This window comes from Sarcophilus harrisii, chromosome 5 (genome assembly GCF_902635505.1).
Source record: "Sarcophilus harrisii chromosome 5, mSarHar1.11, whole genome shotgun sequence".
NCBI classification, from domain to species: domain Eukaryota; kingdom Metazoa; phylum Chordata; class Mammalia; order Dasyuromorphia; family Dasyuridae; genus Sarcophilus; species Sarcophilus harrisii.
Window position 1 is genome coordinate 64414490 of NC_045430.1, and position 26024 is coordinate 64440513.

The 26024-nt window shown below is 36.8% G+C and overlaps 1 protein-coding gene and 1 pseudogene across 3 annotated transcripts in view; one reads left to right on the top strand and one right to left on the bottom strand.

The window, feature by feature from the left end:
• The window catches only part of MICAL3 (microtubule associated monooxygenase, calponin and LIM domain containing 3), a 252128-nt gene that overhangs the window by 209886 nt on the left and 16218 nt on the right, over positions 1–26024 (bottom strand). The window contains exon 1 of one of the 3 annotated variants that reach the window (XM_031939708.1): positions 18551–18953. The exons of 1 other annotated variant lie outside the window; for it this stretch is intronic. The gene's annotated coding sequence lies outside the window, so the exon portion shown is untranslated. Of the gene's footprint in view, positions 1–18550; positions 18954–26024 lie in introns of those variants that run through there. One more of the 3 variants, XM_031939709.1, reaches the window with a different exon arrangement.
• On the top strand, positions 8646–8742 carry LOC111721095 (annotated as a pseudogene).

Below are 26024 nucleotides of genomic sequence, written 5' to 3' on the forward strand. Positions count from 1 at the left end.
TATAGGGTATATTTTTCTAAGAGTAACTGAGAAGTAAACTGCTCTTAAGCCATTAAGGGTCGGAGTAGAAATAAAAAGTAATAATGGCCTCTAAGACTTGATAATAATAGAAGGGTCCAACATCTTCTTGGACCAGTTACCCAGGATGCTTCAGAAAAGCCCCAGAAACTTACTAGATGGCTTTTGAGGCAGAGAGGTGGTGCAATAGAGAGTTAGACCTGGAATCAAGAAGAACCAGGTTCAAATCCCATTTTCAAATAGTATCTCTGAGCAAGTAATTCCTCATCTGTAAAATGGACTGTTTTGGATATAAAATAGGTCTACTCCTTAAGTTGTTATTAGGTTAAATAGAAATTATTTATCAAGCACCAAGTACTCTGTAAATACTAGCTATTATTAAAATATCATTACCCATTTTGGGGGAGTCAAGGGACACAAATGAACCTGCCAAAAACATCCAGAAAGTAATCCTTGAAGACATGGAAGTCTTAGACAAGAAACTGACAACTTTAGGAACAAAGACAATGTTTTCATCAACGCTGGTGCTGTAGATAAACAAGTTTTAGAAGTGAAAGAAAGATTTGGGAAATAAACAATGAAGATGAACATTGATTTGTTACAAGGGAGAAGATTTATTATTTGCAGAGAGGGCAATGAGGAAGAGATAGTGATATCAAAAAATATTAATGAAACATTTTTAAAATTCAGTAAAAAATAGAAAGTCTAAAAAGCAGACACAAACAAGATGCTATCATGTTAAATTTAATATACACTTATATTTTAAAAATAATAAGCTGTGTATAATTAAAGTTTCACATACAATCACTGTTCTTTGCTTTTTTGAAAAAAAGCTAAAGATATTTTGCAGGAAACAAAATTCAATAAGAGAGGCAACCCTAAAACTAAGTCATTGAAGTCTATAGACAAATGTAGAGGAATGAATACAGTGCTAAGAATCCTAACATAATGAAGCTAATTTAACTTAATAGGTATAACTTGGATTTAGTGGGATGAGAAGCATGGTCAGACTAGAGCTCTAGAAATGGTATGCCTCAGTAACAAAGGAATATAGGTAAAAGACAGAAAAGGGGCAGAAAAGCCAAAAAGAAATAAGACAATACTCCATAGTAAGAAGCTATGCTTTTGTGAAGAAATCCAAGAACTAGAGGGGTTCATCAGGCAGTTGGTTAAAAGTGGAAGCAGAAAAAGATGTGTAAGCAGGTTCAGGTGTTTTTCCACTATAGAACACCTGAACATAAAGAGGAAACAGATGAGGTATTTGGGGAATAGATTTCAAGTGTGGCACAGAGGCTTGACATAATTGTAAATTTCAATTATCTGGACATCTGTGGGAACTGTCTCTACCAAAAGTAGTTAATTTCGGTGCTGGATAGGATTTTTATCAACCAGGGAAAAACTGGTTGCTGGAGTGGAATTAATGAGAACCTTGAGGCGATACTTTCCCCATGGCAAAATGTGTTGTAGAAAAAAAATAAAATCAAGCATAGTCTGATCTATTCCCTAGATCTGGAAGATTGCGCTAAAAGGTGGGTAGGAAACTAAGCCCTATGAAAGACAGTTTAGGAAGTATGGTTAAATTCTCAAGAATATAATTGATGATAAAAGAAAAATAATATCAATTAAAAGGAAGAGAGAACATGTTATTTAAGACCATATGGGAAAACTGGAGAGTAGTTTGATAGAAAACAGGTTTAGGCTAACATCTTACACTACAATATGACTGCCTTTAATATACAATAATAATATTATTATTACTTATTATATCATAATAATTATATTATGTTGTAATTATACTTATTAATTATGTAATAATTAGTTCTCTGTACCAAGCACAATGCTAAGCACTTTATAAATGCTATCTCATTTTATCCTCACAACAATTTTAAAAGGTATCTTTATGAGGCCCATTTTATAGATGAAGAAACTCAGACAAAAAGCTGTTAAGTAACTTGCCCAAGATTCCACAGCTAGCAAGCTCCAGTCACCAGACCCAAATGAACTACATCCCAGGCCTCTCATTTAAATTTTTTTTTTTGAAGGGCAGAGGTGGGGGGAATAGAGTATACAAACATTAGACCAGGGAGTTTGATTTCAATTGCTGGCAAAATTCTATTTTAAATTATTAAAGTGATTGCTTCTGAAAATATTAAAAAGGAAGCAGAAATCACAAGGAACTAGTAAGGTTTCATTAAGAACAGATCATGACAAAAGATGGGAAGAGTCAAAGTTGGAAGGATTAGGGGAAGATAAGCACTTTATTAGTGGAGCTGTGGGTGAATATAACTATTTTGGAAAGCAATTTGGAATTTTTCAAAGAAGGCAACTAAAATGTCCATATCATACCCCTAAGTCCTGAGATTCTATTACTAAGCATATATTCCAAGGAAGTCATAGTTAAGAAAAAAAGACTCTCTCTCTCTCTCTATACACACACACACACACACACACACACATACATACACACACACCCCAAAATATTTATAGCTACACTTTCTGTAATAACAAAAAAATGGGAAACAAGGTAGATGCTGATTGACTGGGGAATGGCTGAGCAAATTGAGACACATGAATACAAAAGAATATTACTGTGCTGCAAGAAATGGCAAATTTAATGAACACAGCAAAGTATGAAAAGATCAACACAAACTGATGAAAAGTGAAGCTAATAGAGAAAAGAACAATACTAAAACAAGTTAGGAGCTTAGCACATATACAAATGAAAAGTGAATACTAAAAAGCTACAAAGAAGAAGCATAGTTTGGAAAAAAAAAAAAAAAATCTGAGAAGACAATCCCAATGCTACTTTTTTGCAGGTGGGTGGTACACAAACACTGAACATATTTCCTACTTCCTCAATGTATTGATTAATTATGCTGACTTTTCTCTTTCTTTTTAAAAATACTATTTGTTATGTGGGATGTGTTCCAGGGATGGAGAGAGATATATTGGGAAGGAGGGAGGGAAGGAGGAAGAAGGAACAAGTCACACCCTATTACCCATCTCCTGATGGAGAAGTGACAGATTCAGACTGCTGAAAAATGCATACATTTTTCCAACATGGCCACTGTGTGACTTGTTTTGCCTAACTCTGCTTAGTATTGAAAGGGTTTTTTTTTCCTTTCTGTTTTAATAGTTAGCAAAAGTGATTTAAAAAAAAAAAAAAAAGGTAGATCATCAAAACATTTTTAAAAGAAGTTCAGAAGGCAACACAAACCAGCAAGAAAGGAAAAAAAAAAAAAATATATATATATATATATATATATATATATATATATATATATATAAAACAAGCAGTATGTATACAACCCTCTTTTTCTGTTTTGCTGAGTATATGGATATGCTCTCGATCACTCGGTATTTTCAGCTCAAAGTGAAAAAGTAAAACAAAAACCTGTTTTGCCCTTGCTTTATCCTGAAACAAAGGTGACCTACACATGTATAACCTATATTTAATTGCTTCCTTTCTCAACAAGGGATGGAGTGGGTGAGAGAAGAGAGGGAACAAGAGAATTTAGAATTCAAAAGTGTTTTAACTGAATGTTAAAAATTGTTTCCATATGTAATTGCAGAAAAATAAATTTAAAAATTAAGAAAATGCACTTCTCCCATGTTTTTGCAGAAATAAGGAACCATATTGTGGATGGATTAGTGTGTATACTGTTGTACTGGGTTTACTGTGCTAATTTTTACCCTCTCCCTATTCTCCTTTAAGACTTGGTTAAAACTATGATTTTCTGGGCAGAGAAGGGGGAAAAAATAAAATTGAGAAGGTAAAAGTAACATAAAAACAAAAGATCAATAAAAATGTAAAAGAACTAATCATGAGCAGACATTTTCTTTTTGTGACAAGGTTACTAAATTAGTAGACATGGTGGGAGGGGGGGCTGCTTATATATCTATACGATACATTTTACCAAAGGAATCTATAAAGTTTCTTATATTAATCTTGTGGTTAAGATGGAGTGATGTGACCAAGTATAACTGGGAGCATTTGGAATGGGTGAATGGCCAGATCCCAAAATATTAATCATATTAATGGCTTCATATCATTTGGCTCTCTAAAGAGTACCTCAGGAATCAGGCACCTACACAAATCCCAAGAAGAATCTTCTAAAAGTAGAATGGGCTACGATAGGAAATACTGAATTCATCAGTCTTCAAGTCTCTGGATGATATACTTAGACATAAGCTTATCAAACTGTTTCTAAGGCTTCTTCCAAGCCCAGGTCTAAGATTCTTGTTCTTCTCTCCCTTCTCCCCTCTCTGTGTCACCACATTCTCTTCATCTGGATCTACTTTGTTGAACTCTTTTCTTCTCTGCTACCACAAAAACACAGGGCTCCATCCTTCCTCGTCCACCCTCATTTCAATTCATGCCTCTCTACATAGACAAGTCAGAAGCTATTATCACCAGCCCTAGCCTAACAAAAGGGATAATATTTGTGAAAATGCTTAGTTTGATAGGAGCTACAATAATATCTATTTCCTTTCCTTCCTTCACTACCTCTATCTAAAGGCAAGAACCTACAAAATATCTCCTCTTTTTACCCCTCAAAAAAGCAACTATTTTTTAGGATACCTTCTCAAGAATATAAATTGACTGGCTCCTTAACTAATAGAGTCTAAACTAATAAAATTCAAAGTTCTCCACTTTGGTTTATTCTTTGAATATCTAATTAGTCTTATCTTGATATTCCCTCATCAGAACCTGCTCTTTATGTAAGGCACATCTGGTTCAATTTATTTCCCATGCCTTTGTTAATAAGGCTTTCCTTCTTAGAGTATCTTCCCAACCAATTTCCATAATTTTTTTTCCAAAGATTTCATTTCGAGTTCTCTTTCAACTCAAGCCAATTGTTTTACCTTGTATTCCACAGAATTAAATAACAGAAATTCTCTACTTTTCATAATTTATTTCCTCTAGTTGTTTTTTTTAATCTTGACTGCCCAAGTAAACTATAATAAGCTCTCTGAGACAAGAGTCCATGATTTTTACCTTCTTTTCCATCTCCCACTGTTGTCATTTGTTGAATGACTCTGGTATGTGTTTTGCTATCTGGGGTTATTCCTAATATTTCAGTTTCAAAATAGAAGCAAGTCCTATACATACCCTCCAATAATCTACAAATAACCTTTAAATAAATTTGGGAGGGGGTCTTCCATAGCATAAATGATTGCTGTTTACATTCAATCTGAGTTGATCAGAACCCAAATAATGACTAAATGGGGCTTGGCCTAGGATCTACTGGTGGCCAATCAATGAGAATCAGATTGGTGTAGGTTTAAGGCATGATCCTTGGGAGTCTTAACTTTTTCTCAGAAAAGATATAGAAAAATGGTCAGGGAGACTGATTGCAGTTACTCACCACAACAATAAAAAAGCCTCAACCACAGTTATTGGTAAGCTTCAATCAAAGACACTTTTTGGACACAATTTCCATGTCAGAAAATTTAGCTAAATTCACTGATAGCCACTGATGATCATCATTAAATGTCCCATGTCACCCTTCTCCAGACTTCTTGTCTTTCCCCATAGAGCAATGAAAGAGAGAACTTCAAAATTAAATCTTTGAAAGACCAGGCATTCAAAAAGCTTTTTTTTTTTTTCTTTTGGTTTCAACCCTTTGATCTAAGTTTTTGGGTTTTTTTTAGAACATATGAAAAATACACTACTTGGGGGGAAGAGTAAAGGGGAGAAACCCTAAGTCAGAAATAGCAAATGATCTTTAATTTTAAATCTCTTAAAAAAATAAAAAATCCACATTTGAACTGCAACCAAGCTGGAAGAAATCCAACATGGGAGGACAGTTTTTCCAAATACTAAGAAGTCCTGGTAGGCAGAAGAGATCAAGAAAGACTTGCTTATTATCACAATGCAATAAATATTTTAATAAAAATGATAGTCATTATCCTTCAGTGCCAGTGTTCTTCTTCTAGGCAAATAATTATCTTGACCATCACTATCTGGAAAACGAAAAAGGAGCAAGAGCAAACCTTGAAAAGGTAGTGAAGCATTCTTGCTGGTTGTCAGCCTTATTTGCTTCTTTTTAAAACCATTGTCAAGTTTAAAAAACAATCAAACCTCATAAGTTGCCCCAATTATGACAACAGCTCCAGTCTCTGAGCCAAAATAATAACATGACCAGAAGAATGTTCCAAGGGAAAGTTAGTAACAGTGCCATTAACAAAGAAAACTCGAGAAACACTTCAGTTATCTATTATCTCTGGGATTACATAAATAGGAAAAAGGGGAAAGAGAGGACACCCTCTTCTTCCATAGTAACCAGTGTTGGGGTGACATTATCTTTACCAGGAAATCTGAAATTTACTGAGAAATCCCTCATACGTGAAACTTTAATGTTCAAGTGATTAGTATACGCCAAATCACACAGCTAGATGCTGGAGATATAAATACAAAAATGAAACTGTCCCAGTCTCAAGGAACTTAGTCTTTCAGAGAAGGCAATAAATACATGCAAAATATAGGGTAATGGGGGGGGGGGGGCGGCGGGGGGACCAAAAACAGAAAATGCTTCATGAAGAAGGTAATACTTGAACTGAACTTGGAAGAAAAGAAGGAACCCTCTAAAAAAGAGTCAAAGAGAGAGATATGTTCTAGGCTGGGGGGGACTGGGGAGGTGGAGCCAATGCAAAAACATAAAGATAAGAAGGTCAGTATGGTTGGATTGCAGAGCTCAAGAAAGAGAGAAATATATCATAAAGATGGAAAAATAGGTTGGAACCAGCTGTAAAGAGCTTTAAAAACTAAACAGAATACTATACTTGATCCTAAAGTCAATAAGGAGCTCCGAAAGTAACTAAGTTGGAAGTAACATGGTCAAACATGCATGTGGAGAAGAGAGCAGAAAAAGACTTGAAGCACTGAAACTAATTAGAAAAGTATTTCAATAGTCCAAACAAGAAGTAATGAGAGAAAAGTGTTCAATTTTGGATACATCTGAGTTTGAAATATCTGTAGAAATATAGTTCAGGGGCAGCTAGGTGATGTAGTATAGACACCAGCCCTGAATTCAGGAGAACCCAAGTTCTAATCTGGCCTCAGACACTTAACACTTCCTACCTGTGTGACCCCTGGGCAAGTCACTTAACCCCATTTGCCTCAGCAAAAAAAAAAAAAAAATTAAAATTAAAAAAAAAAAAAAAGAGAAAAGAAAGAAAAAGAAATATAGTTCAAAAATTCCAATAGGCTGTTGGAGATAGAGATGATGGACATGGGAGTCATTAAGAACAGACAGAAAAAGTAGAAATTGGATCCAATAGACAATTTTCTAAAATTGTACAGGAGAAATTAATGCAAAAAAGCAACCATAGCTCTCTAGAGTGAAATTCTTAGGACACAAGATGAAATAATTCTGATGAGGTTAAAAAAAAAAAAAAAACTGCACAAAAATGCTGAGATTGGTATTCAAGATCTATGGAGACTGCACATTGAAGACAATTACAAGATGAAGTAATGGAGAATGGATCCAGAAATGTGGTAGAATCCTTGAAGCATACTGTTGAAAGAATTATAGCCAAAAACAAGGCGACTTTAGCAAGGAAAATTAAAGTCCATTGTGAACCGATTCAGCCATTTTTGGAAAGCATTTTGGAACTATGCCCAAAAGGCTATAAAACTATGCACACCCTTTGCGCTGTCTCCCAAAGAAATCATTTAAAAAAAAGGGCCCCCCATGTGCAAAAATGTTTATAGCAGCTAGGAATTAGAAATTAAGTGGATGTCCATCAATTGGGGAATAGCTGAATAAGTTATGGTATATGATTGTAGTGGGATACTATTGTTCTATAAGAAACTATTGTTTCTATAAGAAACTTTTTAGCAAGCTAAAAAGAAAAGCCTGGAAAGACCCAAATGAAATGATGCCAAGTGAAGTGAGCAGAACCAAGAAAACACTGTACACAGTAACAAGATTATGTGATGATCAATTATGATAGACTTAGCACTTCTCAGCAATACAGTGATCCAAGACAATTCCAATAAAGTTAGGATGGAAATATCATCTGAATCCAAAGAAAGAACTGCAGACAAAATGTAGTTTGAAGCATGCTATTTTCACTTTTTTTCCTCCCTTTCTTGTGGTTTCCCCTTTCATTCTGATTTTTCCTTTCACAATACAACTAAAATGGAAATGTGTTTATATTGAATATACATGTATAATCTTGATTGTGGTCTTGGGGAGGGGGGAAAAAAAAACTGGAACTCACAATCTTACAAAAGTGAATGCTGAAAACTATCTTTACATGGAATTGGAAAAAAGCAAAATACTATTAAGGGGAAAAAAAAAGAAAAAAAGTCTACCAAAGGGCTATATTTTTCAGCTATTCTCAGGAAAAGTTGGCCAGAAAAGGTATAGGACAATAATAGGATGGTACATGCAACAGGAGCGAGGGAAAACTGATGGGCTATCTATATGCTCTACTGATATTCATACAACTGAAGGGACTGTTTTCACCAATGAGATCACATCTGACTATCAAGAATGTATAACTCTGGGAAAGTCATTTCACCGTTTGCCTCAGTTCTCTTCTATAAAATGAACTGCAGCAAATGAAAAACCATTCTAGTATCTTTGCCAAGAAGACCCTGAATGGGATCAAAAAAACTGCACTAAACATACTAAAATTGAAACTATACAAAGAATATTAGCTTGGACCATTAGCAAAGATGACATGAAAATCTGTGAAGTATTCCCTAATTTCTTTTGAGTAAAGCATGAATCCAAATCCCAGTGGAATAGATTAGATACATACAACACAATAAAGTTTACAGTAATCTAGTATTTGATAACTCCCCAACTCTAGCTTCTGGAATAAGAACTCAATATTTGACAAAAATTGCTGGGAAAACTGAAAAATAATATGTCAGAAACTCAGCACAGACCTATAATTTCACACCCCATAAAACAAGATCAAAATGGGTACATGATTTGGGCATAAAGGATAATATTTTAAACAAATTAGGAGAGCAAGGGTTAATTTAACCTCTCAGATCTTTGAGGAAAGGAGGAATTTATAATCAAAGAAAAACTAGAGATTATGAAAGATAAAAACAATTCTGATTACGTCAAATTAAAAAAGTTTTGCACAAACAAAATCAACAGAAACAAGATTAAAACAATAAAAAAGCTGGGAAAAAATCTTTTACAGACAGTATTTTTGATAAAGGTCTCATTTCTAAAATGAAAACTGTGTCAAATAAGAATAAAAATCATTCCCCAATTGATATGGTCAAAGGATTTGAACAGATTTTCATCTGATGAAATTAAAGCAATCTACAATTATATGAAAAAATGCTCTAAATCACTATTGGCTAGAGAAATGCAAATTAAAATAACTCTGAAGTACCTCACACCTCTCAGATTGGCTAAAATGACAGGAAAAGATAATGATAAATGTTGGAAGGGATGTGGGAAAACTGGGACACTGATGCATTGGTGATGAAGCTGTGACAGGATCCAACCATTTTGGAGATTTGGAACCATGCCCAAAAGACTATAAAATTGTGCATACTCTTTGACCCAACAGTGCTATTATTGGGTCTGTATCCCAAGGAAATCATAAAGGAGGAAAAAGGACTCATGTGTAAAAATGTTTGTAGCAGCTCTTTTTTTAGTAGCAAAGAATTGGAAAATGAGTAGATGCCCATCAAATGGGGAATGGTTGAAGGTAATGGAGTATTATAAATATAATGGTGAACAAGCTAATTATAGAAAGGCCTGGAAAGATTTACATGAACTGATGCTGAGTGAAATGAACAGAACCAGGAATATATTGTACAAAAAAAAAAAAAAAAAGATCAACTATGAAAGATGTGGTTCTTCTCAGTGGATCAGTGATCCAAAGCAATCCCAATAGACAGAAAAGAACTAAATAGAATGTAAATCAACACATGCTATATTTTTTTTCTTTTTTTATCTCTCCCGTGATTTTTTCCATTTGCTCTGATTTTTCTCTCCCAATATGATTCATAAAGCAATGCATATTAAAAATAAATTTACTAGGAAAAAAAATTAAGATCCCATTATCCAATTTTTAAAAAGCATACTTCCCTTTTACTCTCAAGTTTTTGCTGAAAATCTGAACAAATATCAGAATTCTGATTGTGGGACCCTGAGAAAAATCATTTATCTCTCTGAGCCTCAATTATTTTTATCTGTAAAATGGTGATGATACAGATTCTAGTACCTGTCTCACTGGATTATTTTGAGGTTGAAATGAGACAACATATGTAATACATATACATACATATATGTATATAAAAAGTTCCATGTATTGCTCATACAAAGACAAAAAAAAAAAAATTCCCTCAAAGAGTTTACATTCTATAGAAGGCAAAAACAAATAGGTAAATATTCTTTTATATTAAAGGTGACCAAGTAAATAGCCCAGCTCCTATATAAGTGTCCCAGCAAAAAGCAAGAGAATATCAGACAAATATGATCAAGAAATACAAAGAGAAACTAAAATTTCACCCAATCCAGATCTGCATGGGGTGGGGGGGAGGGGGGGAGGGGGAAGGGGGAAAGGAGGAGAAGAAAGACAGCCAGAAGCCCGCATTTACCAAGGAAGGGGTCCAGTCAAGAAAGATGAGGAGAGCAAAGTGTTCAAAAGTCTTCCAGTCCAAACAAGGAACATTTCAAGGATGCCCAGACCCTGAAACACTATGTAGCAGAAAGAAAGAGGGCCAGCAGAGCTCCAAAGTTCCCTCAGGGCAGTTCCAATGTTCTGACCCAAAAATGTTCTGACATATTATTTTTCAGTTTTCCCAGCAATTTTTGTCAAATATTGAGTTCTTATTCCAGAAGCTAGAGTTTGGGGAGTTATCAAATACTAGATGCCTGGAAGTGAAAGCCAATAGCAACAGCTGAGATAACAGAGAGCAGGACCAAATAGGGCCCCCCACCACCCTATCCAAGAGTGCTAGAGATGGCCATAACACAAAATTCCAATTCAGGCTTGAAATATTAATAAACAAGATAATAAACAAATATGGATCAAGCTGTGTTGACTGGTGTTTGTCAGTACAAAAAAATGAAAAAAAATTTTAAAAAGAAAAATAAATTTAGAAAATTATCTAAAATTTAATTTTTTTTCTTTTGCCATATGGAATCAATTGTTAAGTCATATCAAGTCTACCTTCTTAACAATTCTCATAGCTATATCTTAACTCTTAACTCATATCACAACCACCTTGGCTGAGACCCGATTACCTTTTACCTGGACTATAGTTAATTGCTTTGTAACTGATCTTCAGCCTTCAGTCACTCTTCCAATCCATCTTCCACAGTCAGTTTTATTCCTAAATAAAGATTTAATTACCACCTTTACCTATTGCTCAAGAAGGTGCAATGGCTCCCTGCTATGTGCAGGATCAAATATAACCTCAAATATAAACTCTTACTACTTTCTCTCACAAACCATTCATTCTAAGTAAACTAATCTCTTTTTTGCTCACTGGATAGTAGATTTCCAGTTTCCATTGTGTCTAAGCATATATAGGCTGTTCCCAAGGCCTAGAATGCTGGCCTCCAGGTACAGATCAGTCCAAGAATCATCTGCTTCAAAAAGTCTTTTCTGATTCCTAAACTGTGGACCAAAGCCCCTTACCCTAATATACAAACATACCCATCATTATTTATCTATAATCTGTAATGTATTTATCTCCACAAAAGGACTATAAACGCCCTAAGGGTAGGGATTATTTAACTTAAGTCTAGGGACAAGTGATAGATAGTAAGACAATCAATCAATAAAACATTTATTAAAGCATACTGAGAGCCAGCCATTCAGTTGTACTCAGGGGATACAAAAAAGAGACAACGCTTGCCTGACAATCTAATGGAACAGGTAAACTACAGACAGGATAAAAATAGTGGGGAGGCAAATGGAATTTAAAAAATAGGGAAAGGCATCCTCTACTGAAGAGGATGGGATTTTAGTACTTAAAGCAAAGGAGATTAATTATCAGAATGGGAGTGGGGGGAGGAGGGAGAAGAGACAGACAGACACAGAGACAGACAGAGAAGAAGGAAAGTAGAGGTGACAGCACTCCAGTCATGTCAGTGTCACTAGATTGATGAGTACATGGCAGAAAGCAAAGTGTAAGAACACTGAAAAGGTAGGAGGGGACTAGGTTAGGAAGGATTTAAATGACAGCTTCCTGTATTTGCTTCTTAAAGGCAATATGAAGTCACAGTTTTTCTTGAGTGGTGGGGAGGGTGACCTGGTCAGACCTGTACTTTAGGAAAATCACTGGAGGATGATGGCCTGCAAAGGGGGAAGACTTGAAGTGGTCACACCCACCAACAGGCTATTGCAATTAGGACAGTCTGTTCTAGTGGTAGTAGTGTCAGAGTAGGTGCTTTTTGAGGGAGAATAAAGTCCAAAATGAATCAGGAGATTCTATGCTGAGAGAGTGGAAGGTTTGTTATGCATTCCCTGAAGCATTCTAATTGTTCAGCAATATTAGCATAAGTCAGTGATCTTGAAAAGAGGTGCCCTAAGTACTTGAAAAGGGCAAAGGCACTGATTTTCACCCAAAAGAGTGTAGTTTGTAACCTATAGTGCTTGACTACTAAAATCTTAGAGTATTAGGAAACATTTCCTTTTTTGACATTCCTAAATTGGTAGATAGAGGATTCTTTTAAATATAGCTTGCCTGGATTTCTACAAAGCATTTTATGAGGTCTCTTGTGCTGGCCAGAAGACAATATAGTTGGACAACATCACAGTTAAGTAGATTTGGAATCAGCTAAATAGCCAGATGTAAAAGATTAATCATCAATGGTCCGATCTCAACTGAGAAATCTCTAGGAACACATTTGAGAAATGTCTCCTTGGTCCTATGTGGTTTAATATAAATCACATGGTATAGATGTCATGGTTATCGAACCTGCTAGTCATAAACCAAAAAGACTTGACAAATTATAAGACTGGGCTGAATCTAATGAGATGAAATTTATTGGGGATAAATGGTAAGTGCTAGTCTAAAGTTGAACATATCTCACCATAAACATATCTCATATCTAAAAGTTAAAGATAAACATATTTCACATTCATTCCCTTTTCTTTACTTGCATAGCGACTGTACTTGTTCAGGCCTTCATCATCTCTTGAATGGACAACTCCAACAACCTGCAAGGAGGTATTCCCATATCCAGTTTTTTTCTTTCCAATCCAATCTCCACAAAGCTCCCAAAATGATCATCCTAAAGCACAGGTCTACTAACCATGTCATTTCCTATCAATAACCTCTTGTGGCTCCCTAATACTTCTAAAATAAAAAGCAAAGGCTTTTGGCTTTTAAAGCCTCTTAAAACCCGGCTTTAAACTATCTTCTCAGACTTATGCATTATTCCCCTTCATTCATTCAATTGTGGAGCCAAATTGCCTTCCTTACAGTTTGTCACATAAGACAATTTATTTTCTTCTTACTTGTCTTTGCAAGAGGGTACCCTTCAGTCTAGAATGCACTTCTTGGAATCCTTTGTGATTTCATTAATGCAGGAAAAGACTTCTTTCTACAAATGGAAAAACTGGATGGTAAAAGGGTAAGTGACTTGCCAGTAGTTTTCAGAGGCAGAATTTGAACTCGTTTTCCCAAGTCCAAGGCAAGCCCCGAACTAAACCATACTTCTTCTACCTATAACAGTGATGGAAAAAAAGCCAGAGCAAACAAAGCTTATACCTCACTTCAAAGAAAAACTAAACCCCAAGGAATAGTCAGATTCTCCTACTTTATTCAAAATGAAATCTAGAAAGTAACATCTAAGAAGGCACGAAAAGAAGGAAGAAAATGTCCTGGAAAATTAAAGATGCTCCTAATTTACAAATATCTCTACCATCATCTACCACAGATAGGATATAGAAAAGCTAAAGATTCCAAAGAAATGAGACTTAACGTTGCCTACTTATGAGTCATACCTACTCAATGGATTATAGCCCAAGTGCCCCTGGTTTATAATTACAAAGAGACCATATATAACATAAGGATGGCATAAGTAAATAGGAGCCTACATACTAGAGATGTCACCCATCCTTATCATGGAATATTACTTTTGTGAACATAAGATTGCTTTTATTCAATTTACCTCCTCCTCTGCTCTACTTCCTTTTTAAGCAAGCTGTTTTGGGGAAAGGAAGGATCAAAGAAGGGATTAAAACCACTATTCAATATGAATGTGATAGTTATAACTGTCAATAGAAAGAAGGCAGAACTGATAATTTTTTCCCCTGCTCTTTCTGACAAGCAGACTTGGCTCTCAGTGAGTTAATACACAAGGAAAATGGGGAGAGATTAAGAAAAACTGGCCACTCCTAATGAATTCAATTACCTGGCTCAAATGAACTTACTCCTCCAACTCCTCAGGTACTGAAAGAACTGGTAGATATGATTGGAGAATAATTGTAAGTGAAAATTTAAAAGATTTTCTGATCTGAAAGATCAGGCACTACGCTAATGTGGAGAATAACGAATGTGGTCCCAATTTTCAAAAAAAGGGAAGAGAACAAAATCTGAAAACTGCAAGGCCAGTAAGCTTGATTTTAATTCCTGGGAAAATTCTAGAATGGATCATTAAAGCAATGGTTGGTTAGTGAACATCTGAAGAATGAAACACTCATCAAAAAAAAAAAAAGCCAAAATGGCCTCATCAAACGTAAAAAGTTTATCTGGCATGACCTACATTTTTAGATTGTTGTAGATATAGTTTACCTAGAGTTTTAACAAATATCTCAAGCTACTCTTATAAAAAGTATAGAGATGAGATGATAGTAAAATTAGATAGATTTGGAAATAGTAGAATGATTAGGCTGAAAATGAGTCCATGTTTTTTTGCAAAGAGATAGCTAATGAAATTTCCCCAAGGATCTGTGCTTGGCCCTACAGAATATTTTTTATCAAAAACTTAGAAAAGGGCATAAATGGCAAGCTTCTGAAATGTGCAGATGATAAAAAGCTATGGAGGAAAGCTAATACATTAGATGAAAAGATCCAAAAAGATCTCAACAAAGTACTGAATCTAATAAGAAAAATATTCATTGGATAAATCTCCAAAAACTGACTTCACAAATACAAGGTAGGGTAGAATGGTTAGACAGTGATTTGTCTGAAAAATATCTAGAGGTTTTAGTTAGCTGCAAGTTCAATGTGAGTCACCAGTATGATACTGCTGCCAAAAAAAAAAGCGAATGCCATCTTGGGCTGCATGAAAAGGCATCGCTTCCACAAATAAGGAGGTGATAGTTCAAATGTACTCTATTCTGGTCAGGCCACAGTTAGAGTACTGTGTTCAGTTCTGGCAATACTTCTAAGAAAGGTACTGGTAAGCATAAGAGGCTTGGTGCATGTAGGTGATGCAGTGGATAGAGTACTGGGCCTGATGTTAGGAAAACTTATTTTCATAAGTTCAAATCTGGCCTCAGATACTTAGTAGCTGTGTGACCTTGGGCAAGAGACTTGACTGTTTCCCTCAGTTTCCTCATTAAAACGAGCTGGAGAAGCAAATGGCAAAACATTTCAGTATTTCTGCCAAGAAAACCCCAAATGAGGTTATCAAGAATCAGATTGTACTGCAACAACTCACAGTGATGACAAAGCTTGAGAAAACTCAGAAGGGCAGCAAGGATGGCAATGGTCCTCAAATTTCATGTCATGGGAGAGCAGCTGAAGATCTGAAGATTTTAATTTGAAGAATCAAAGAATTTGAAAAGCTGACAAGAGGGAAAGGGATTAGACTTTTTCTATTAAACACCAACATTAAAATGATAACATAGATTGTATTCCAGGTGAAACATATCCAGAATTCAAGCTTAAGGAAGCTAATAACAAAGGTTTGGAACTGAACTTTGCATCTTCCTTTGAAAAAAGTCTTCTAAACGATTCTGAAAAGGCTAGAAACTTATTCTGCATCTAAAAGCCAAGCTAAGAGCAGTGGATAGAAGTTGCAAAGAGGAAAATTTAGGACTGATGTTAGGAAAAACTTTCTATGTATATAGGTATGTTGGACTAGATTGCTTCTAAGTTTCCTTCAACTCTGACATTTTGATCTTATTAAACATTTAATTGATAGCTGTGAGATTGGTCTATAGGAAGGCTTATAGAGGGCAGACCACCCTTGCTTATCCTCTGACCAACAAGATTTTGCTCACACTCCTATACTGCTAATGGTAAAAATACACATTTGAGGAATTGAGAGCCTTATGTAGCCCTATGACAATACATTAAGTTAATACTAAAGACTGTTCCTTAGCAAGCCAATCCCCAAATATGTTCCCCATCTTGATGATTACACCACCTTCTTTTTAAAGCATCATTTTATCATTCCACTTTGTGTAAAATGCTTCGCATAAGCTGGACTATCCTGTTTGACTTCCTTAAGTTTTGTGTGAAGTGAATGTGCTTCATGTTTAACCTACCATTAGAAAAAAAGAAGGGAAGGTATAATTTCTTAAAGTTGTTTAGAGACAGGGAGCATCATTTGTTTACTGACCCAAGGGATATCAGATTCGCAGTACAACCAACCACTCTAAAAAATTTTTTTTGAATACTGTTTTCAGATACATTAAAAGATACTTTTAACACACAAAAGGAGTCTTAGTTGAGAAAATCGGTCCATGTTAGACAAGAATACATTCAACAGGAATACTCTGTCATGTTTCTCCTACACTCCTGGAAGAAGGAGCTGAAACTTCCCACTCTGGTCATAGAAGACAAAATCACAAACAGACAACAAACTAAAATGTTTTTACAGCTTAGAATGAAAGAAAACTGCATTTTAAGGCTAAGACAATTCAGGCCAAGTTTCTGACCCAAGGACACATGATAATCATATAAGGGATTTATAAGGTCCTCTTAAAAGGCCCCATTACAGACATGCTCACAGGAAAAGGCAGCCGGCCTGAAACAATAAATTGGCATCGTTTTTATAATGCCAGGTAATGAGAGGTTGAAGCATGCCTGCTGGATAGAAGCATTTCATTCCTTAAGCAAGATGTTTCTCTCATTACAAAACGTAGCTCGTTCCAAGGGCCTGGTTTAGAATCACCTGAGAATCTTACATCTAGAATTTAGGGCTATATACAGGAACCTCAGGGTTCCCTTAGCCCAACCAGTCTCGTTTTACAGTCCTCATTTAACATGGAGGTTAAGTGACTTACTCAGGCTCACCCAGCCCTCTGACTTCAGAGCCCACGATTTTCCTACTGTACCATGCTGCCCACAGAAAACCCTAATGACCAAACTAGCACTGATATCCTCATGCTTAAATACCACCTCACCCACACCCAGCATTCCTCAAAATAAAAATAAAACAAGTGTGCAAAAACAGTGACTGTCCCCACAAGCCACCTCCCACCTCCCTATAGCATTATGTAAACCATAATTAAAGTGTTAAAACACCAACATTAAAATGATATAAATGTAGTTTGCACTCCAGGCAAAACCTACCTCGAATTCAAACCTAATGAAAGGATCAAAGAAGAGATAGGGTTGGGACTGAACCGAGGGCCTTCCTTTGAAAAAAAGACTTTCTTCCAAACAAACAATTTTGAAAGGGAAGAATATTATTGTTTTACAACAATCAGACTCCAGCCAAGAATCAAAGCATGTACCGTTTCCGAAACTGGACAAATACGACTATACTTTTTATCAAGCAGCTTAAGGCGACACGAAAATTGTTTGTGAACTCCTAGGGCATACAAGGCACAAAATTTCCATAGTACTCTCTTTAAAATAAGGGAGGAGGGGTGGGGAGAGGGAAGAGAAGGATTCAGGGAGGATAGTAGATAGGTTAGGCAGGACGCTTTCCTTCATTCATTCAACCCCAATCTATCTCCTCACCCCGGCCCCCATAAAAGCACCTCCACTTCTTCCTAACGACAGCATCCTGCGCAGTCCCTCCCATTCATAGCCTCCCCCAGGCTCCAGGCAGCCTCCAAGCCTCCTACCTGTGGGAGTAGCTTTCCCACCCCCCCAACTCGCATAACCCAGCACAGGGACCACCCTAGTAGTGACAGGGGGCTGCTAGTAGGACACAAAGCAGCAGCACCAGGATATAGAAGCAACCGATCCATCTGCTCCCCAACACAAATGAATGTCAACGTTCTTGTCCCCCAAGCCTCACATACCCCCGTATCTCTTCCTTCCCCGCAAAAACACACCATAAATAAACCCTAGCACTTCAGCACAGAACCGTCCTAGGAAGAGCTATCTCCGCCAGCCCGGGGGAACCCTGCCCGGGGACTTCGGGGAACGAGCCCCAAACACGCCCGCGAAGGAGAGCAGCCTAGGGGTGCGCAGGGGGCTAGTGGCAGGGAGCTGCACCCGGGGGCCGGGGCGCACCAGGGGCTCTCCCGCCGCGGGGTGCTTCGCATCCCCGGGCCCGACCCCGGTCCTCCCCCGAACCGCCGGGGCCTGCCGCCGAGAAAGGGGCGAGCAGGCAGCCGCGGGGCTGCTCTGCGCCCCGGGGAATGCTGGAAGGAACCTCGCCCGGGGCTGCCGCACGCTCACCTCTGCCTCATGCTGGCGTGTTCCCTCCAGCCCGCTGGCCGGGGCCGCTGGACGCCGCTCCAGCCTCGCAGCCGACCCGAAGCGCCCAGGCGCCAGGCAAGCCAGCGGGCTGCAGCGCGGGCGGCAGCAGCAGCGGGGGCAGCAGCGGCAGCCGCCTGGGGCCGGCCTGGCACATGGGGAGGGGGACGGAGGCCCCCGGGCTTGCTCACTGCTCTTCCCGAGGTGGGGGAGAACCCTCGCGCAGCGATCCGATGCCCATTGCTCGCCCAGTATCTTACCAAAGTTCCGGTTCCCTACAAGCAAAAGGCAACAGAAGTAAGCCCCGCCACGCCCTTCCTCTACTCCAACCCGCGGGGACCCTTTGGTATGCTCCTAATATTACTCTACGAGGGCGAGGGGGAGGAGGTGAGTGGTTGGGAGGCTGAACACGGGGCGGGGAGCCACACGAAGTAGCCAATGGAAAGGCCGAAGGAGCATTATCAAAGAGTGCCAGGTGGGGAGAGGGAAGGATGAGTTTAAAGAGACCTTGTGCTTGGCGCGCAGATCCCTCCCCCCCTCAGTTTGTGGGATGCTCCTATCACCTTACGCCTAAATTATTACAGTAGGTCCCCAATTGCTTGCCTGTCATAAAACTCTCTGACGTCCAATCTGTCCTCCACATAGCCCCACAGATCTGGCTTTAATTCTGTGGCTCTCTATTGCCTCGAAAATAAAATTTAACTCCTAGGGTGGGCACCTAAAATCCTTCACACAGCTACCTCTGCCTTTTTCCCCAGCCTTATTGCCTATTACACTCTTTCCCAATCTCCATGATTTGGACAAACTGGCTTTCCTGCTGTTCCTCATGGACATCTTTCCATCACTGTATCTTCACATGGACTGTCTCCCATGCTTGCAAACGGATTCCCTTCTCATTGACACTGCCGTAGAATCGCTGATTTTCATCAACTATCAGCTCAAGTCCCATGCTCTACCTCACACTTTTCCTGATTCTCCAGCACCATCTACTCTCAGCCCCCGGTGCCTATTTATTTGGTATGCAGTCCATCTATACTAATACTAAAAAGATAGGAATTCAAATTCACTCTCAGATTTTGCTAGTTGTGTGATGCTGGGGAAATTACAACCTTTTGTCAGCTTCAGTTTCTTCAGCTGTAAAAATGAAGATATTAGCTCCTATGTCCCAGAGTTGTTGTAAAGCTCAAAGGAGATAATATTTATTACGGTTTAACACAATGTCTGGCACATAGTAGTGCTTAATAAATGTTTATCCCTTTCCCGCTATGTAACAAGGGTGATCAGAGCAACTCTGATCTGTAGGGCTTGGGAATTTATCAACGTAGTCCATTTCTATGTGGAGTTATATTGCCAAGAATATGACAGGCCACAGTGTGAGAGGAGACATCCATTTTTCAGGCACACTGTTTTACCACTTTTCTAGTGGTTTTTAATTTTTTCACACGGACATCTAGAAAAGACAGGATTTCTCTCCTCTGCCAGCCCCCAACTGTCTTGATTGAGCATTGGCAAGAGCAACCATATTCTGTAAGATGAGGGAAAGCCTGGATGCTTCTTCTGCCTCTATTTCTTTTCCTGAGTTAAGGTCAACAAACTACAATCCTGAGAGATGCATGCTTCTAGAAATTATGGCTCCCTCAAACAATCAATCAATGAGTATTTATTGAGTGCTTACTGTGTGCCAGGCACTGTGCTAGTTCCAGAGGTCTTGAGTGCAGGGCCAGCTGTCCAGCAGTAGAAGATTCCCCCAATAGCACCACTTCTCTTTTTTTTTTAAATTTTTTTATTTAATAGCCTTTTATTTACAGGATATATGGGTAACTTTACAGCATTAACAATTGAGCACCACTTCTCAAAAGAGAAATATCATCACCAGGAGGATGCTGAATCTGACAGAACTAAGAGAAAATCCAAGAGCAAAGATAAGATCTTATTGTGGAAAGATTGGAGAACCTGGAAGCATTATTACTTATAGTACTCTTAGATCTTTTTCTAGATTTACCATTATCCACTTTGAGATCTTTCATCTCTGCTTCAAAGTATTCCACCAGTGTCCCAGTCTACATCTTTAATTCTATGCCTCGAGCCACTCCTTTCTCCCATTTGTGTCAAGTTCATTTTTTCATTGCCCCTTTCACTTGCTTATGCTATGAAAATTTCCTTCTCATCCTCTCCCTACTCTTCCTCTCAGATTCAAAACCTGCAGTGTTGGAAAAGTATGGAGAAAAGTTCTTGACATAGAACAAACAAAAAAAAGTGAACTTCTTCACCTCAATCCAAAGTTTATAATACAGTTTTTGAAAAAAACAAGCAATTATTAAAGACTTCCTGCCTGGCTCTGTACCAGATGCTAGAGATACAAGTATAAATACCCCCACCACTGCATATTCACATGAACTATTTGTGCTGGTCCTGTGAAAGAGTATTCTGAGCATGTATTGGTCTGATCAGACACAGTCCTACACACTGTAACTTGACTCCAACACAGTGATGCCATTTTAGTCCATTTAGACAGCAAGCAAATTCTACTCACAAAGATCTTAAAATAATCCTAGAAAATCTCATTTCTATGATAGTGTATTTTTTGTGATAGTCTGCATATATTTGTGGATGAGCATCACAGCTTTCAATGGATAGTAATTCACAGAAGAAATGACTTTTTAAGGCACAGAAACAGACTTTATTTTGAGTTAATTCCACCTTGTACCATATTCTTAACATAGTTCAAAGAGCCCTAAACTAGCTAGCTATACAGTTCAGAGATAAGGAGTTCAAATATTTTCATCCTCATTTTCCAATAAAGAAATTGAGGTTTAGAGAGAGAAAATTATTTTCTTATAGTCCCATAGCTCAGGGTTTCTTAAACTTTTTCCATTCATGACCCCTTTTCACCTGAGAAATTTTTACATGACCTTGGGCATATAAATATATAAAATAAAAAACAAATCAAACATTTATTGATAATAAATCATAATTTTGCAATCCCTACATTCAGTTACAAGATCCCATATGGGATCGTGTACCATTGTTTAAGAAGCTGGGTGCTAGCTAATAAATGTTGGAGCTGAGACCCAGACCCATACCTAGAAAACATGTGATATTCTTCTGCTACTTTACACAACCTCTAACTGCTTCTCTGAACCCAAGTTTTCTCATCTTTAAAATGGATGTTATATAGTTAACATATATTGGACTACCTGCCATCTAAGGGAAGGGGTTGGGGAGAAGAGGGGAAAATTTGGAACAGAAGGTTTTGCAAAGGTCAGTGTTAAAAAAATTACCCAGACATATGTTTTGTAAATAAAAAGCTTGAATAAATTTTTTTTAAAAAGTGGATGTTATAATATTTGCATTGCCTGTCTAGTAAGAGTTGCTGTTCATGATCCATGAAATTTTATCTGTCAAGATGCTTTATCATCATAAGAGGCTATAGACTTGTGAGCTACAGTTGTCTATAAAACAATTCCTCAACTTTAAAAATTGGATTAAGCAGCTACTATACACAAAATATTGTGCTGAGGGCTAAAAATTCCTGAAATTCCATTTCCCCATGAAGTCTTCCTAGATAGTTCACAAGAAAGTTGATGGTATCTTTTGACCCTACTCTTTCTGGATATAGACATCTCATAGCTATTTTCCTCATCCCACATTCTAAATTTGCCTTTTGCTTTATGTCCTTAAAATGCCTTTCTTCTTAAATTATACTCATGATTTATTTATTTATTGCATAAACAGCTGATGAATGCTTATTGTGTTTCTAACATTGGAAAGGGAGATTGAGGGAAAGAGAAACAGAATGAGTACCCAGTCCCAACTCTCAAGAAAACAAAGCATATGTCCTAAAAATAACTTTAAATTGTTACAAGCAACATATGAACCAAAATACAAAATAATATTGCAAAAATATCCTGGGAAGATATAGGGGTACAAGTATAAGAAGTGATCAGAATTGTTTGGGAGGTGTCAATAAATGAAAGTTTCTGTATACAATGCCAGTTTCTTATTTTATATAAATCTCTTGAACTCCGGAGTCCTAGGCTTCAACAAGTTATGCCCACAGGGTATACACACTAAATTCAGCATCATTTTGATGGGAAAAATTGAGGACAGATTGCCTGAGTAAGAGCAAACCAGTCCAGAAGTACATCAAATCTTTCATCTTAGTGTAGGAATTGCCAGATGAATTGTCCCTGTCCTTCCAGCCTTGGTGAATAGATGAGAACTAGTCTGGGGGGGAGAGGGGGAGAGAGTTAAAAATTTGTAGAAGTGCATTTTTGATTTCCTTCACAAGCTAATTGTACAATAATTCAGAGCCTGATTCTTTTTGTACAGCAAAATAATGTTTTGGTCATGTATACTTATTGTGTATCTAAGTTATATTTTAATTATATTTAACATCTACTGGTCATCCTGCAATCTAGGGGGGGGGGGGTAAGAGGTGAAAAATTGGAACAAGAGGTTTGGCAATTGTTAATGCTGTAAAGTTACCCATGTATATATCCTGTAAATAAAAGGCTATTAAATAAAAAAAAATAAAAAAAATAAAAATTTGTAGAAGAAAAATTAAAAACATAAGATGTGGGGTATAATATTTTTTATGTCGATCAATACAAAGAACCAAAGAACCCAACTTAGAGTGTCTATTATCTATTCCTCTTATTACATGACTTAGTCATCTTTTCTAATCAGTTGTTTCCTGGATGATTTATTTTATAAGCAAGTAGAGATTCCTATGATGAGTGGGAAATATAATAATATTAAAACAAGCACTTCAGAATGGGCCAATAATTGCTGTTAGCAGATAATTAGGACTATCTGGGCTCTACCTAGAATAGTAGAACAAGAGTTCTGGATTTGGAGGCAGTCTACCTGGCTTCAAAACCCAGCTCTACTAATTATATAATCCAAATCATCAACTGACCTAACCTCTCTGTCTCCTTTCCTTATCTGTACTATAGGGCAGTGGGAGTAGATGACACAATCCATTAAAAAAATCTGAAAATAGATGTTAATGTATAATACTTATGGACTTCCCAGAAAGAAGTGGTTTAGGGATGTCCTCTCATATCTCTTCATTTGAGTCCTGCTAGATCTTTATAATTTTTTTATTTATTTTTGATTTTTTGGTGGATAGTTGTTCTTTCCATTTACATTGTGATAGTTATTGTGTAAATTATTTTCTAAGTTATACTTACTTCATTTTTCATGAATTCATTAGATCTTTCCGTGTTTATCTGTATTCATCATACACATCATTTCTTATAGCACAGTATAACATTACATTTATCTACCATAATTTGTTTAATCATTCTCCAATTGGTGAGCAACTACTTTGATGAGATTCTGCTGTTTCCAATTCTTAGTAATCACAAAGTACTGGTATAAATTTATGTGGGGACTTTCTTCTTATTGATAGCTTTCTTGAGGTATAAGCTCAATAATAGACTCTTTGGTTCAAAGGATACAGACATTTTCATTACTTTATTTGCACAATCCCAAATTGCTTTGTAAATTGTACCATTTCACAGCTTTACCAACAATGTATTAATGTGCCAATCATTCCACAAGATTTCCCTTGTTGACTATTGCCATTTGGGGGTAAATTTTGTCAGTTTGTAGGGTGTGAGGTAAAACCTCACAGTTGTTTTGACTTACATTTCTCTTATTATTAGTGAACTGGAGCATTCTTTCATATGATTGTGAATATTTTGAAATTCTTTTGAGAACTGTTTGTTCAGATCCTTTGATCATTTATCTATTGGGAAATGGCTTATATATTTTGGATATCTTTATCAGAAATTTAATGCAAAGATTTTTTTCCATTTGACTATTTCCCTTCTTATCCTAGAAATGTTAGTTTTGTCTGTGCAGAAGTTTTTCAGTTTCAAATAATCAAAAATATCTATTTAATCTTTTGCATTTTGCTTTGTTTCTTGCTTAAGAGAAGTTGTTCTAAATTTTTTATGGTTTGATCTTTAATATTAACAAGGTGTCTCCTTTTAGAATATTTTGTCGAATATGACATAAAACAGTAGGCTCTTTCTAATTTCTGCCAAATAGCTTTCCAGTTTTCCCAGAAGTTTTTTTTTTTAATCAAATAATTACTTTGTCCCTGGGATATTTGCATTTTCTATTTATTAAACAATGAGTTATTGAGCTTTATTGTTTCTGATTGTCCCTCGTCTAGTTTGTTTCATTGTTCTATTTTATTAATTGGTACAAGATGGTTTTGATGGCTACTACTTTATAATAAAGTTTGAGGTCTAGAAGTGTTTTTCACCCTTATTTCTTTTCATTATTTACCTTGATATTCTAGATCTTTTGTATTTCCAAATACATTTTTTCAGTTTTGGTACTTACTGTGTACTTCTTTTTTTAAAAAAAATTCTTAAAGTTTTTTATTTTCAAAATATATGCATAAAGTTTTCAACATTCACCCTTGCAAAACCTTGTGTTCTAAAATTTTTTTTCTCTCTTCCTTCCCAATCCCTTCTCTTAGATGGCAAGTAATCCTATACATGTTAAACACGTGCAATTCTACTATACATACTTTCACACTTATGTTGCACAAAAAAAATCATATCAAAAAAAGGATAAAGTGAGAAACAAAATAAAAAGCAAGCAAACAATAACAAATAGTGAAAATTCTATGTAGTTATCTACACTCAGTCCCCACAGTCCTCTCTCTGGGTGTAGATGACTCTCCATCACAAGTTCATTAAAACTTGTATGATCTTATCTGTGTACAATGTTCTCTTGGTTCCACTCACTTCACTTAGCATCAGTTCATGTCTTTCCAGGTTTTTCTGAAATCATCCTGCTGATTATTTCTTATAGAACAATAATATTCCATAATATTCATATACCATAATTAATCAGCCATCCTCCAGTTGATGGGCATCCACTCAGTTTCCAGTTACTTGCCACTATAAAATGGGCTTCTACAAACATTTTTGCACATGTAGGTCTTTTCCCTTTTTTAAATGATCTTTTTGAGATACAAGCCCAGTAGAGACACTGCTGGATCAAAGGGTATGCACAGTTTAATAGTCCTTTGGGTATAGTTCTAAATTGCTCTTCAGAATGGTTGGATTCGTTCACAACTCCACCAACAATGTATCAGTGTCCCAGTTTTCTCACATACCCTCCAACATTCACCATTATCTTATCCTGTCATCTTAGCCAATCTGAGAGGTGTGTAGTGGTACCTCAGAGTTGTCTTGATTTGCCTTTCTCTGGTCATTACTAATCTAAGTAAATTTTTAAAAATCAAGTTCTATAACTTATCCTCTTGGTAATTTGATTGATATAGCATACAAATATACATTAATTTTGGTAGTCTTGTAAATATTGCCATGGCCTAGCCATAAGCACTGAATATTTTTACAGCTATTTAAATTATTCTCTGTTTTTTTTTCAGAAGTACTTTGTAATTAAATCTATATGTATTTTGTGT